This window comes from Rattus norvegicus, chromosome 4 (assembly GCF_021556685.1).
Source record: "Rattus norvegicus strain SHRSP/BbbUtx chromosome 4, alternate assembly SHRSP_T2T, whole genome shotgun sequence".
Classification (NCBI taxonomy): Eukaryota; Metazoa; Chordata; class Mammalia; order Rodentia; family Muridae; genus Rattus; species Rattus norvegicus.
This window is the reverse complement of record NC_141537.1, coordinates 39,993,042-40,007,123: the sequence shown is the minus strand read 5'-3', so window position 1 is coordinate 40,007,123 and position 14,082 is coordinate 39,993,042.

The following is a 14,082-nucleotide window of genomic DNA, read 5'->3' as shown; positions in this document are numbered from 1 at the left end:
TTAGAATCACCATGGAAACAAACATATCAGCATGTCTATGAGAGTATATTTTTTAATACATAAAAATTTCTTCATTCATTCTTCTGTTAAGGGACATCCAGATTATTTCTGGTTTCTGGCTATTATGCATAAAGAATATACATGCTTGAGAAAGTGTCCCTGTGGTAGAATGTAGTGTCCTTTGGGTATATGCCCAAGAGTAGTATTGCTAGGTCTTTAGGTAAATTAGTTTCCAACATTCTGAGGAGTCTCCATATTGATTTCCATAGTAGCCATACAGGTTTACACTCATACCAGTAGTAGAGGAGTGTTCACCTTGCTCCGCGTTTTCCCTGCATGAGTTGTCACTTGTCTTTTTGTTCTTACCCATACTGAGAGGTATAAAATGGAATCTCAAAGTCATTTTGATGTGCATGTCGCTGATGGCTAAGGATGCAGAACATTCCTTTAAGTGTTTCTTAACTAGTTGTGGTCCTCTATTGAGAATTATTTGTTTGGATCTGTTACCCATTTTAAAATTAGATTGTTTGATTTTTTTCAATTATCACTGGGTAATTTTAACCAAACAAGTGAAAGACTTGTATGACAAAGACCTCTAGTCTTTGAAGAAAAAAGAATGAAGAAGATATCAAAAGATGGAAAGATGTCCCATGCTCATGGATCAATAGGATTAACCTAGAAAAGAGAAATCATACCACCAAAAGCAATTTATAGACTCAACACAGTCCCCATCAAAATTCTAACACAATCCTTTAGAAATCTTGAAAAAAGAATTCTCAACTTTACATGGAAAATAAAACCAGGATAGATAAAACAATAAAAGATCTACTGGAGGCCCCACCATTCCTGATTTTAAGTTTTAGTACAAAGTTGTAGTGGGGGGAAAATTCACATGGTATTGGCATAAAAACAGATGTACTGATCAACAAAATTGAGTTAAAGACCCACACGGAAATCGACATACACATAGATACATTGTTTTTTAATTTTCTTAAAAATTCAAGAAATACACGCTGGAAAATAGACAACTTCTCCAACAAATAGTACTGATCAAATTGTATGGCTTCATGTTGAAGAAAACAAATTGATCTATACCTGTCATCCTGCACAAAACTCATGTCCAAGTGGATCAAAGACATCAACATGAAAACAGATACACTGATTTTGATAGAAGAGAAAGTAGGGAATAATCTTGAACATATTGGCACAAAGATGACTTTCTGAACAGAACTTTAGTAGTGAAGGCACTAAGATCAACAGTTAGTAAACGAAACCTCCTGAAATTGAAAGTTTCTATAAGGCAAAGGACACTGTCACCTGGATAAAGTGTCAGCCTATGGAGTGGGAAAGGATTTTTACCAACATTACATATGATAGAGGGATAATATTCAAAGTGCATAAAACTCAAGAAACTAATCGAGACATTTTCTAGGTTTTGTAAATTGAGTTAGGAAGATCTATGCAAGAAGACGGCTTAATGCGTTGGGGTTACAGAATGAAGAAAATGTAGAAAACAATCCTAGAAAACCCATTCTTTACTCTCTGAATTCTAACATTGGATGAGATTTAATAAATGACCTCACCAAATTAACAAAATCAGAAATGAAAAGGGAGACATAACTACAGATTCAGAGGAAATTCAAAAAATCATCAGATCTTACTATAAAAGGATATATTCAACAAAACTTGAAAATCTGCAGGAAATGGACAATTTTCTAGACAGATACCAGGTACCGAAGTTAAATCAGGAACAGATAAACCAGTAAAACAACCCCATAACTCCTATGGAAATAGAAGCAGTGATTAAAGGTCTCCCAACCAAAAAGAGCCCAGGTCCAGATGGGTTTAGTGCAGAATTCTATCAGACCTTCATAGAAGACCTCATACCAATATTGTCCAAACTATTCCACAAAAATGAAACAGATGGAGCACTACCGAATTCCTTCTATGAAGCCACAATTACTCTTATACCTAAACCACACAAAGACCCAACAAAAAAAGAGAACTTCAGACCAATTTCCCTTATGAATATCGACACAAAAATACTCAATAAAATTCTGGCAAACCGAATCCAAGAGCAGATCAAAGCAATCATCCACCATGATCAAGTAGGCTTCATCCCAGGCATGCAGGGATTGTTTAATATACGGAAAACCATCAACGTGATCCAGTATATAAACAAACTGAAAGAACAAAACCATATGATCATTTCATTAGATGCTGAGAAAGCATTTGACAAAATTCAACACCCCTTCATGATAAAGGTCCTGGAAAGAACTGGAATTCAAGGCCCATACCTAAACATAGTAAAAACCATATACAACAAACCAGTTGCTAACATTAAACTAAATGGAGAGAAACTTGAAGCAATCCCACCAAAATCAGGGACTAGACAAGGCTGCCCACTCTCTCCCTACTTATACAATATAATTCTTGAAGTTCTACCCAGAGCAATCAGACAACCAAAGGAGGTCAAGGGGATACAGATCAGAAAAGAAGAAGTCAAAATATGACTATTTGCAGATGATATGATAGTATATTTAAGTGATCCCAAAAGTTCCACCAGAGAACTACTAAAGCTGATAAACAACTTCAGCAAAGTGGCTGGGTATAAGATTAACTCAAATAAATCAGTAGCCTTCCTCTATACAAAAGAGAAACAAGCCGAGAAAGAAATTAGGGAAACGACACCGTTCATAATAGACCCAAATAATATAAAGTACCTCGGTGTGACTTTAACCAAGCAAGTAAAAGATCTGTACAATAAGAACTTCAAGACTCTGAAGAAAAAAATTGAAGAAGACCTCAGAAGATGGAAAGGTCTCCCATGCTCATGGATGGGTAGGATTAATATAGTAAAAATGGCCATTTTACCAAAAGTGATCTACAGATTCAATGCAATCCCCATCAAAATACCAATCCAATTATTCAAAGAGTTAGACGGAACAATTTGCAAATTCATCTGCAATAACAAAAAACCCAGCATAGCTAAAACTATCCTCAACAATAAAAGGACTTCAAGGGGAATCACTATCCCTGAACTCAAGCAATATTACAGAGCAATAGTGATAAAAACTGCATGGTATTGGTACAGAGACAGACAGATAGACCAATGTAACAGAATTGAAGACCCAGAAATGAACACACAGACCTATGGGCACTTGATTTTTGACAAAGGAGCCAAAACCGTCAAATGGAAAAAAGGTAGCATTTTCAGCAAATGGTGCTGGTTCAACTGGAGGGCAACATGTAGAAGAATGCAGATCGATCCATGCTTATCACCCTGTACAAAGCTTAAGTCCAAGTGGATCAAGGACCTCCACATCAAACCAGACACACTCAAACTAATAGAAGAAAAACTAGGGAAGCATCTGGAACACATGGGCACTGGAAAAAATTTCCTGAACAAAACACCAATGGCTTATGCTCTAAGATCAAGAATCGACAAATGGGATCTCATAAAACTGCAAAGCTTCTGTAAGGCAAAGGACACTGTGGTTAGGACAAAACGGCAACCAACAGATTGGAAAAAGATCTTTACCAATCCTACAACAGATAGAGGCCTTATATCCAAAATATACAAAGAACTCAAGAAGTTAGACCGCAGGTAGACAAATATCCTATTAAAAAATGGGGTTCAGAGCTAAACAAAGAATTCACATCTGAGGAATGCCGAATGGCTGAGAAACACCTAAAGAAATGTTCAACATCTTTAGTCATAAGGGAAATGCAAATCAAAACAACCCTGAGATTTCACCTCACACCAGTGAGAATGGCTAAGATCAAAAACTCAGGTGACAGCAGATGCTGGCGAGGATGGGGAGAAAGAAGAACACTCCTTCATTGTTGGTGGGATTGCAAACTGGTACAACCATTCTGGAAATCAGTCTTGAGGTTTCTCAGAAAATTGGACATTGAACTGCCTGAGGATCCAGCTATACCTCTCTTGGGCATATACCCAAAAGATGCCCCAACATATAAAAAAGACACGTGCTCCACTATGTTCATCGCAGCCTTATTTGTAATAGCCAGAACCTGGAAAGAACCCAGATGCCCTTCAACAGAGGAATGGATACAGAAAATGTGATACATGTACACAATGGAATATTACTCAGCTATCAAAAAATGACTTTATGAAATTCATAGGCAAATGGAGGGAACTGGAAAATATCATCCTGAGTGAGGTAACCCAATCACAGAAAAATGCACATGGTATGCACTCATTGATAAGTGGATATTAGCCCAAATGCTTGAATTACCCTAGAGGCACAGAACACATGAAACTCAAGAAGGATGACCAAAATGTGAATTCTTCACTCCTTCTTTAAAAGAGGAACAAGAATACCATTGGCAGGGAATAGGGAGGCAAAGTTTAGAACAGAGGCAGAAGGAACACCCATTCAGAGCCTGCCCCACATGTGGCCCATACATATACAGCCACCAAACTAGATAAGATGGATGAGCAAAGAAGTGCAGGCCAACAGGAACCGGATGTAGATCTCTCCTGAGAGACACAGCCAGAATATGGCAAATATATAGGCGAATGCCAGCAGCAATCCACTGAACTGAGAACGGGACCCCCGTTGAAGGAATCAGAGAAAGAACTGGAAGAGCTTGAAGGGGCTCGAGACCCCATATGAACAACAATGCCAACCAACGAGAGCTTCCAAGGACTAAGCCACTACCCAAAGACTATACATGGACTGACCCTGGGCTCCAACTGCATAGGTAGCAATGAATAGCCTAGTAAGAGCACCAGTGGAAGGGGAAGCCCTTGGGCCTGCCACAACTGAACCCTTAACAACAGTCACAAATAACATAAAATACCTTGGTGTGACTCTAACCAAGCAAGTGAAAGATCAGAATGAAAACAACTTCAAGTCTCTGAAGAAAGATATTGAAGATCTCAGAGGATAGAAAGGCCTCCCATGCTCATTGATTGGCAGGATTTACATAGTAAAAATGGCCATTTTGCCAAAATCAATCTACAGATTCAATGCAAACCCCATCAAAATTCCAACTCGATTGTTCATAGAGATGGAAAGAGCAATTTGAAGTTTATTTGGAATAACAAAAACCCAGGATAGGGAAACTATCCTCAACAATAAAAGAACTTCTGGGGAAATCACCATCCCTGATCTCAAGCAGTATTACAGAGCAATAGTGTTAAAAACTGTAAGGTATTAGTACAGAGATAGGCAGGGGGGTTAGTGGAACATAATTGAAGACCCAGAAATGAACCCACACACCTATGGTCACTTGATCTTCTGTAGAGCAAAGGACACTCTCAATAGTAATAACAGCAACTAACAGATTGGGAAAAGATCTTAACCTACATCTTATAGAGGTCTAATATTCAAAATATACAAAGGACTCAAAGCATTATACTCCAGAGGACCAAATAATCCTAATAAAAATGGGTTAGAGAGCTTAACAAAGAATTTTCCACTGAGGATTATCTACTGGCTTAGAAGCACCTAAAGACATCTTCCACATAGTGAGACCTCAGGATCAAATCAAAACAACCCTGAGATTCACCTCACACCAAAAATCATGTGACAGCAGATGCTGACAAGGATGTGAAGAAAGAGGAAAACTCCTCCATTGTTGGTGGGATTGCTAACTGGTACATCCACTCTGAAATCTGTCTAGAGATTCCTCAGAACACTGGACATTGCACTACCTGAGGAGCCAGCTATACCCCTCCTGGTCGTATACATTAATGATGCTCTGACATACAATAAGGACACATGCTCTACTATGTTCATAGCAGCCTTGTTTATAGTAGCCAGAAGCTGGAACAAACCTAGATGTCCTTAAAAAGAGGAATGGATACAGAAATTATGGTACATCTACACAATATAGTATTATTTAGCTATCAATAACAATGACTTCATGAAATTCTTAGGCAAATGGATGAAACTAGAAAATACAGTCCTGAGTGGGATAACCTAATCACAAAAAAACCCATATGTTATGCATTCCCTAATAAGTGGTTATTAGCCCAAAAGCTTAAATTACTCAAGATACAATCCATAGACGACATGATGCTCTGGAAGAAGAAAACCAAAGTGCAGATGCATCAGTCCTTCTGAATAGGGGGAATAAAAATATTCATAGGAATAGATACGGAGACAAAGTTTGGAGTAGAGAATGAAGGAATGGTCATTCAGTGCCTGCCCCCTCTGGGTATAAAGCCCATATTTATATATTCACCAAAACTAGATAATATTGATGAAGCCAAGAAGTGCATGCTGACAGGATATAGTTGTCTCCTGAGAGGCTCTGCCAGAGCATGTCAAATACAAAGGCAAATGCTAGCAGCCAACCATTGAACTGAGAATGGGGTCACAGTTGGAGGAATTAGAGAAAGGATTGAAGGAGCAGAAGGGGTTTGCAACCACATAAGAACAATACCAAGCAACCAGATCTCCCAGGGACTAAACCACTACCCAAAGAGTAAACATGGACAAAACCATGTCTCCAGTTGCATGTGTAGCAGAGGATGGCCTTGTTTGGCACCAGTGGGAGGGAAACCCTTGGTCCTGCCAAGACTGGACCTCCCATTGTAGGGGAATGTCAGGGCAGGGAGGTGGGAAAGGGGGAGTGATTGGCGAGGGGGAACAGCCTTACAGAAGAAAGGGAGGGGAATGAGATAGGGGGCTTATGTCTGGGAAACCGGGAAAGGGAATAACATTTGAAATGTAAATTAAAAAAATATCTAATTAAAAAAAAGGTAGAAAGATAAAAGAAAACCTAGAAAATTTTAAGTCCATTTGACTATGATTTGGTTATATATTCTATCTGGTCCACAATGACGTTAATGAATTTAGCAGCAGCAGAATTTTTAGCGACTACAAAATCTAAACAATCTCACATTAGAAAGCAGAGTCCTGAGTACTTTTTCCTTCCAACTTGGAACATAAGAGATCTTTCTGGGACTTAAAACAGCACAGAGAACTAAAGAAACTGATCTTGGTTCTGAGCACCGGATTTGTTCTCTTCCTTTCATGGCTTCTCATCTTCGTTTGTGTTGCTTCATATCAGTTTGTACATCCGACTATGCAGAAAGAGAAGGATAAATCACACATTACTTATTTTTTCAGTCATCAGAAGTTTAGTTATGATTAGATATAAGACCTATAAATCCCAACTAAACACTAACTAATACTTAGGATGAATTCGGCAGGATTTAAAAACAGGTGTAAATCATTTCAGCAGTTTCCTGGTTATTTAAGGAAATTAATTCCCCTCTGAAGAGTTACACGTTTGGAACTATTTTAAGCCAATTCAGCATTTTCCAATCTGAAGGTTCCAAGTGCGCAACATTTCAATGCTGCTTTCAACTAAACCTAGAAACAGATGCTATACAAGTGTAATATAGTTTCAATGACTGAATTATGTTTTATCACTTTTTATCATTCGTTAGCATCATACCTGCATACAGACACAAGACATGCACTGCATGAGAACTTTTAATCTGTTGACCCTATTATATACAATTATGTAAGCTTCTGTCTAGGGTACTCTGCCTGTGCTTTTCTCCTTAGAGCAACTTTGAAAGCATAAGCACAATAAAAATTCTGAACCCATGTCACTGCTGTAGCTTAGTGAAAATCAATAGTCTCCACACTGCTCCAAAACAGCATTGGGTTCACAGTGTTACCAAGATGATATCATGCCATAAGAGCTTTTTCTAAATAGCAAACAATGGCTAAAGTTTATAGAATATTCCAGGCAAACACTGAAACAATTTTTTCTTTTTTTGTATATTTTATGTATTTACATTTCAAATGTTGTCCCACTTTCCCCCTCTCCCATGATGCCTCCTCCCCTTTCCCTGTTTCTATTAAGCTGCTCCCAAACCCGCCTACCCACTCACCCGCACACTCCCACCTCACCACCCTAGCTTTCCCCTACACTGGGCAAACTAGCCTTCACAGGACCAAGGACTTCTCCTCGTACTGATGCCAGACAATGCCATTCTCTGCTACATATGTGGCTGGAGCCATGGGACTCTACATGTGTATACTTGATGGCGGTTTAGTTCCTGGGATCACTGGGGGGGGGGGTCTGGTTGGTTGATATTGTTGTTCTTCCTATGGGGTTGCAAACCCCTTCAGTTCCTTCAGTCCTTTCTCTAACTCTGCCATTGGGATCAATCACTCAGTCTGATAGTTAGCTGCAAGCATCCCCATCTGTATCAGAGTCTCCCCAGAGTACGCAGTGAGGCTCCAGTCAGCAAGAACTTCTTAGCATCAGCAATAGAGACTGAGTTTTGAGGCTGCATATGAGATGGAACCCCAGGTGGGGCATTCTCTGGATGGCCTTTCTTTCAATCCCTGTTCCCACATCTAAGAAGGACTGAAGCATCCATATTTTGGCATTCATATTCTTGAACTTCATATGATCTGTGAATTGTTTCTTGGATTTTCTGAGCTTTGGGGCTAATATTCACTTATCAATGAGAACATACCACATGTGTTCTTTTGTGACTGGGTTACCTCACTCAGGATGATATTTTTTAGTTCCATCCATTTGCCTATGAATCTCATGGAGTCATTGCTTTTAATAGCTGAGTAGTACTCAATTGCATAAATGTACCACATTTTCTGTATCCATTCCTCCGTTGAAGGACATCTGCATTCTTTCCAGCTTCTGGCTATTATAAACACATCTGCTGTGAACATAGTAGAGCATGTGTCTTTGTTAGATATTGGAGCATGTTTTGGGTATATTCCCAGAAGTGGTATAGCTAGGTAATACTATGTCCAATTTTCTTAGAGACTGCCAGATTGATTTCCAGAGTGGTTGTACCAGTTTGCAATCCCACCAACAATAGAAGAGTGTTCCTATTTCTTCATATCTTTACCAGCATCTGTTGTCACCTGAGTTTTGATCTTAGGCATTCTGACTGATGTGAGGTAGAATCTCAGGGTTGTTTTAATTTGCAATTCCCTGATGACTAAGGATGTTGAACATTTCTTTAGGTGCGTCTAGGCCAGTCAATATTTCTCACCTGAGAATTCTTTGTTAAGCTCTATAGCCATTTTTAATAGGATTATTTGGGTCTCTGGAGTCTAACTTCTTGAATTATTTGTATATATTAGATATTAGTCCTCTATCAGATGTAGGATAGGTTAAGATCTTTTCCCAATCTTTTGGTTGCTGCTGTTCAGATTGACAGTGTCCTTTACAGAAGCTTTGTAGTTTTATGAGGTCCCATTTTTTTGTTCTTGATCTTAGAGCATAAGTGATTGGTTTTCTGTTCAGGAAATTTTCTTCTGTGCCTATAGGTTCGAGGCTCTTCCCCACATTCTCTTCTATTAGTTTCAGTGTATCTGATTTTATGTGAAGGTCTTTAATCCACTTGTACTTGAGCTTTTTACAAGGAGATAAGGAACAGTCAGTTTGCATTCTTTTACATGTTAACCTCCAGTTGAACCAGCACCATTTGTTGAAAATGCTGTCTTTTTTTCTATTGGACAGTTTTAGCTCCTTTGTCAAAGATCAAGTGGCTATAGGTGTGTGGGTTCATTTCTGGGTCTTCAATTCCATTCCATTGATCCATATGCCTGTCTCTATTCTAATACCATGCAGTTTTTATCACGACTGCTCTGTAATACAGCTTGAGGTCAGGGAAGGTGATATCCCCAGAAATTCTTTTATTGTTGACAAAAGTTTCCTTATCCTGGGTTTTTGTTTTTCCAAATGAATATGAAAATTGCTCTTTCTAACTCTATAAAGAATTGAGTTGGAATTTTGATGGGGATTGCATTGAATCTGTAGATTGCTTTCAGCAAGATGGCCATGTTTGCTATATTAATCCTTCCAATACATTAGCATGAGAGATCTTTCCATTTTCTGAGATCTTCAATTTCTATCTTCGGAGACTTGAAGTTCTTCTCATAGAGATCTTTCATTTGCTTGGTTTGATTCACACAAAAATATTTTATATTATTTGTGACTATTGTGAAGGGTGTCATTTCTCTAATTTATTTCTCAGCCTCTTTATCCTTTGAGTAGTGGAAGGCTACTGATTTGTTTGTGTTAATTTTATACCCAGCCACTTTGCTGAAGTTGTTTATCATGTTTAGGAGTTCTCTGTTGGAATTTTTGGGTTCATTTAAGTATACTATCATATCATCTTCAAGTAGTAATATTTTGAATTCTTCCTTTCCAATTGTATCCCTTTGACCTCTTTCTATTGTCTAAATGCTCTGGCTAGGACTTCTAGGTTACAGTCCTCAAAGGGGAACTGGCTGCTAATAAGAGTTAAGGAATATTGAATTACCTTCGAGTGGTCTCAGTGCACAGAGCTAAGACTGTCCATAGCTCTCCAGACCCAAAATATGCCAGGACAGCTGTTTTCCCGAGTGCTCTCACTCCTAAACCCATGAGTGAGACCCCACTTTCGTTCTACTGTCTAAAGCAGACCCACTGGGAATGCACAAGACACATGAATCATGGAGCAGCCTGGGACAGGATCCTTCTGATCTCCATCTGTTCCCAGAGCTAAGGCTGTCCCACAGCCCTCCAGACCCAAATCCTGCCTGGAGAGAGGTCTTCTCCCGGGAGTGCTCTCATACCTAAGATATGGGCCCATAGGAGGGACAAGCTCCAGTCAGAGACAACAAGACCAACTAGCATTAGAGATAACCAGATGGCAAGAGGCAAGAGCAAGAACCTATGCAACAAGAATGAAGACTACTTGGCATCATCCAAACCCAGTTGTCCTACCACAGCAAGTTCTGGATACCCCAACAGACCAGAAAAGCAAGATTTGGACTTAAAAATCACATCTGATGAAAATCATAGAGGACTTTAAGGTGGACAAATAACACTCTTAAAGAAATACAGGAGAATACCGGTAAACAAGTAGAAGTCTTTAAAGAGGAAACAATTTTCAATACTAATTGTAGCTTAAAGGCACAGAGAAGTACTACCAGAAAAAAGAAAAGCAATCAAAACAATTAATTTGTGGAATGAGGAAATGTACTCTCCAAATGGACTTTGAAAATTCTAACTGTGGTGCTGTGTATTCTTCAAAAGGATCTTGGTAGCTCTGATTTTAAAAACAGAAAATTTGTCATACAGAAGTTAAAATCTCTTTGCACAACAATGACATGTATGTTTGCATAAGGTCTTCTTTGGACACACTAAGCTAGGCTAGATTACTTTTGAATATGATTAGAGGAACATTTAGGAATTGCTGTAGAACTGTCCTAGTCTATACTGTGCATAGTTCTATATCTGAAAACTCATTCTCTAGGGTTCAATGTTGTCCTATATTTTCAACTAGTATTTCTAAAATTTTGAAGAATTGAGGTGTGTGTTATATTTAAAACTTTTCTTAAAATATAGAAATCATACTGAGATATTTAAGTACTAATATAAATCTTAAATTTTGTTTAGCTCACAAAACTTAGTAGTTTTATATTTAAATATACGAAATTGATATATTTAATGAAATAAATGTATAATTTAACAAAAACACATAGTTCTCTAAAATTTATGTGTATTTAAGTTAGTACTAAACTATAATGAAATTGAATGAATACAATTTTTTAAGCACAGGAAAAAAATCTCATTCCCAATGTAGATGACTTTCATTAGCAAATTAATAATAACACTGTTAATCCTTAACTGATTTGCATGTAAACCTGACAAAAACCAGGGCTTCCCTTACTTTTCACAGAATTCTAAAATGTTTCCCCCTGCCTTTCATGCCTCAATCTTTGTAGCCAGAATGATGGATCACATATATGTGAAATGTCTCATAACATAAGAGAAAACGTTATCTATTATCATCAAATAAAGCCTCCAGCCTATGAATGGTTACAACTAATTGAGTTGTTAGCTAAAAGGGCCCATGGGACCTGCAAACAAGCCAGGCTTTTCCATGGCTATTGGTGGTTCTCCACAAATTTACATTAAGGCTCTATTGCTAAAAATAATACCAGGCAACTCATTCAAAATGGAGAGATCATGCTGGTGCCTATGACGAACCTTCACCTGTACTTAGAAGGAAGTGTTCATGATATTGTTGCATGTACTTTTTAAAATATGCTACTGCTTTGCCTGGGAATTGTTGCACTACCGGCACACTCTCAACTCCCTTTTGTCCCATCCTGCTTAGCTCCGGGTTGGAGATCTATAGCAATCAGCCCCATCCCGGCTTCCTAACAGTCTTTGGTCTGGATTGGTCTGGGATCTGCTGCTGCCAGGCCCAACCTGGACTTTCTCTCTACCTGCCTTATGCTTCAGAAGTCAACCTCTCAATCAGAGAAAGAACTGGAAGAGCTTGAAGGGGCTCGAGACCCCATAGGTACAACAATGCCAAGCAACCAGAGCTTCCAGGGACTAAGCCACTACCTAAAGACTAAACATGGACTGACCCTGGACTCTGACCTCATAGGTAGCAATAAATATCCTAGTAAGAGCACCAGTGGAAGGGGAAGCCCTAGGTCCTGCTAAGACTGAACCCCCAGTGAACTAGATTGTTGGAGAGAGGGCGGCAAGGGGGGGAGGATGGGGAGGGGAACGCCCATAAAGAAGGGGAGGGGGAGGGATTAGGGGTATGTTTGCCCGGAAACCGGGAAAGGGAATAACACTTGAAATGTAAATAAGCAATACTCAAGTTAATTAAAAAAAAAAAAAAGAAGAAGAAGTCAACCTCTCTACCAGTACACTCCTGAGGCCCTATAATCCGTGGATAAAAGACACATAGACAGCTTTATTATTTAAGATCTGGCTGACTAAGCACCGTTGCTGGGTGCAGAATCTCCTGACTAGAAAGTCATGCCCTCATCAGTTATTATCTCTGTTTCTCCTCCTGGCCTAAATTTAGTAGTTTGTCTCAGCTATTCCCCGCCAACCTTCTTGGTCCTGGCCAATAGTGGAGGCTGCATGCCCTAGATACCCCAAGACATTTCATGACTGCTGCTTTCTACTCATTCCAAAGCATGCCAGAAAAAATTCCCTCCCTTTCCCTGCGGTTCCTTTTCCCTCTTGGGACCAAGAAGTCCCACCTGTACCTCCCATGCTGCAATCGTTCCCTGGCCTACTTTATTAATAAGTCTAGAATCAATTAGGGAACTAGACCTTAGTATCAGCACTTCCCCTCGCAATAGTATTAGAAGGTAGGTGCTCTACAAGTTACCAGAGGTGAAGGAGAATCACCGAGATAAAAATCATTTGGTGTCTAATGGTGACCTGCCTATAAGATCTGCTAGTACAATTATGCCACAAAATTTGTGGAGTTAACCAACCAACAACTGAGTGGATTTATGGCTCACTACATGAGATGGAACCCGTTCATGACTCTATTCAGTGGCCAAGAACCTGCGACCTCATAGAGCTGATTGGTCTGGGACCTAGAGAAAAACCAAATACTACTCTTCTACTAAGAGAATGTGACAATAAAATGACTGCTAAAGGCATTCCGTTACACTCATAGATGAGTGCTTTACCTAGGGAAACCTCTTTCTGTTTAAATAAATAAAAGACTCACATGGCATTCAAACCACTGTTAAGGGCAGGGTCTTGGTCTAACAGTAGATGACCAACATCAGACAAACTAAATGGCATTTTTCAAAGTTCTTTATCTCATGGCATTTTTTTAAGTTTACAAATACTTTGTATGCTGATAAAATATAGTTTTATATATATATATATATATATGTGTGTATATATATGAAGATAGATAGTATAATATATGTATTATACTGGGTTTACTGTGTCTATGAATATGTGTGTTTCTGTGCCTTTATGTATTTTTGTCTTTCTTTGCTTCTTTTTCTTCAGTCTGTTTGACTTGTTCTATTATGGTTTTGTTTTTTGTTCTTTTCTTTTGTTTTATCTTATTTTGTTGTTATTATTCTTTAAATGCCTGTTTTTTGTTTGTTTGTTTTGATAAAGACAAAGGGTGGTTGGGAATCAGGTGGGTGGGATGGGGTATGAGGATAGGGAGGATTTGGGGAAGTTGGGGGAATTATGTTTTAATTAAGAATCTTTTTTCAGTATAGAAAAAAGAAAGAAAACCTTATGAATGATAGGAATTATCATTCCTGTGGAATTGAA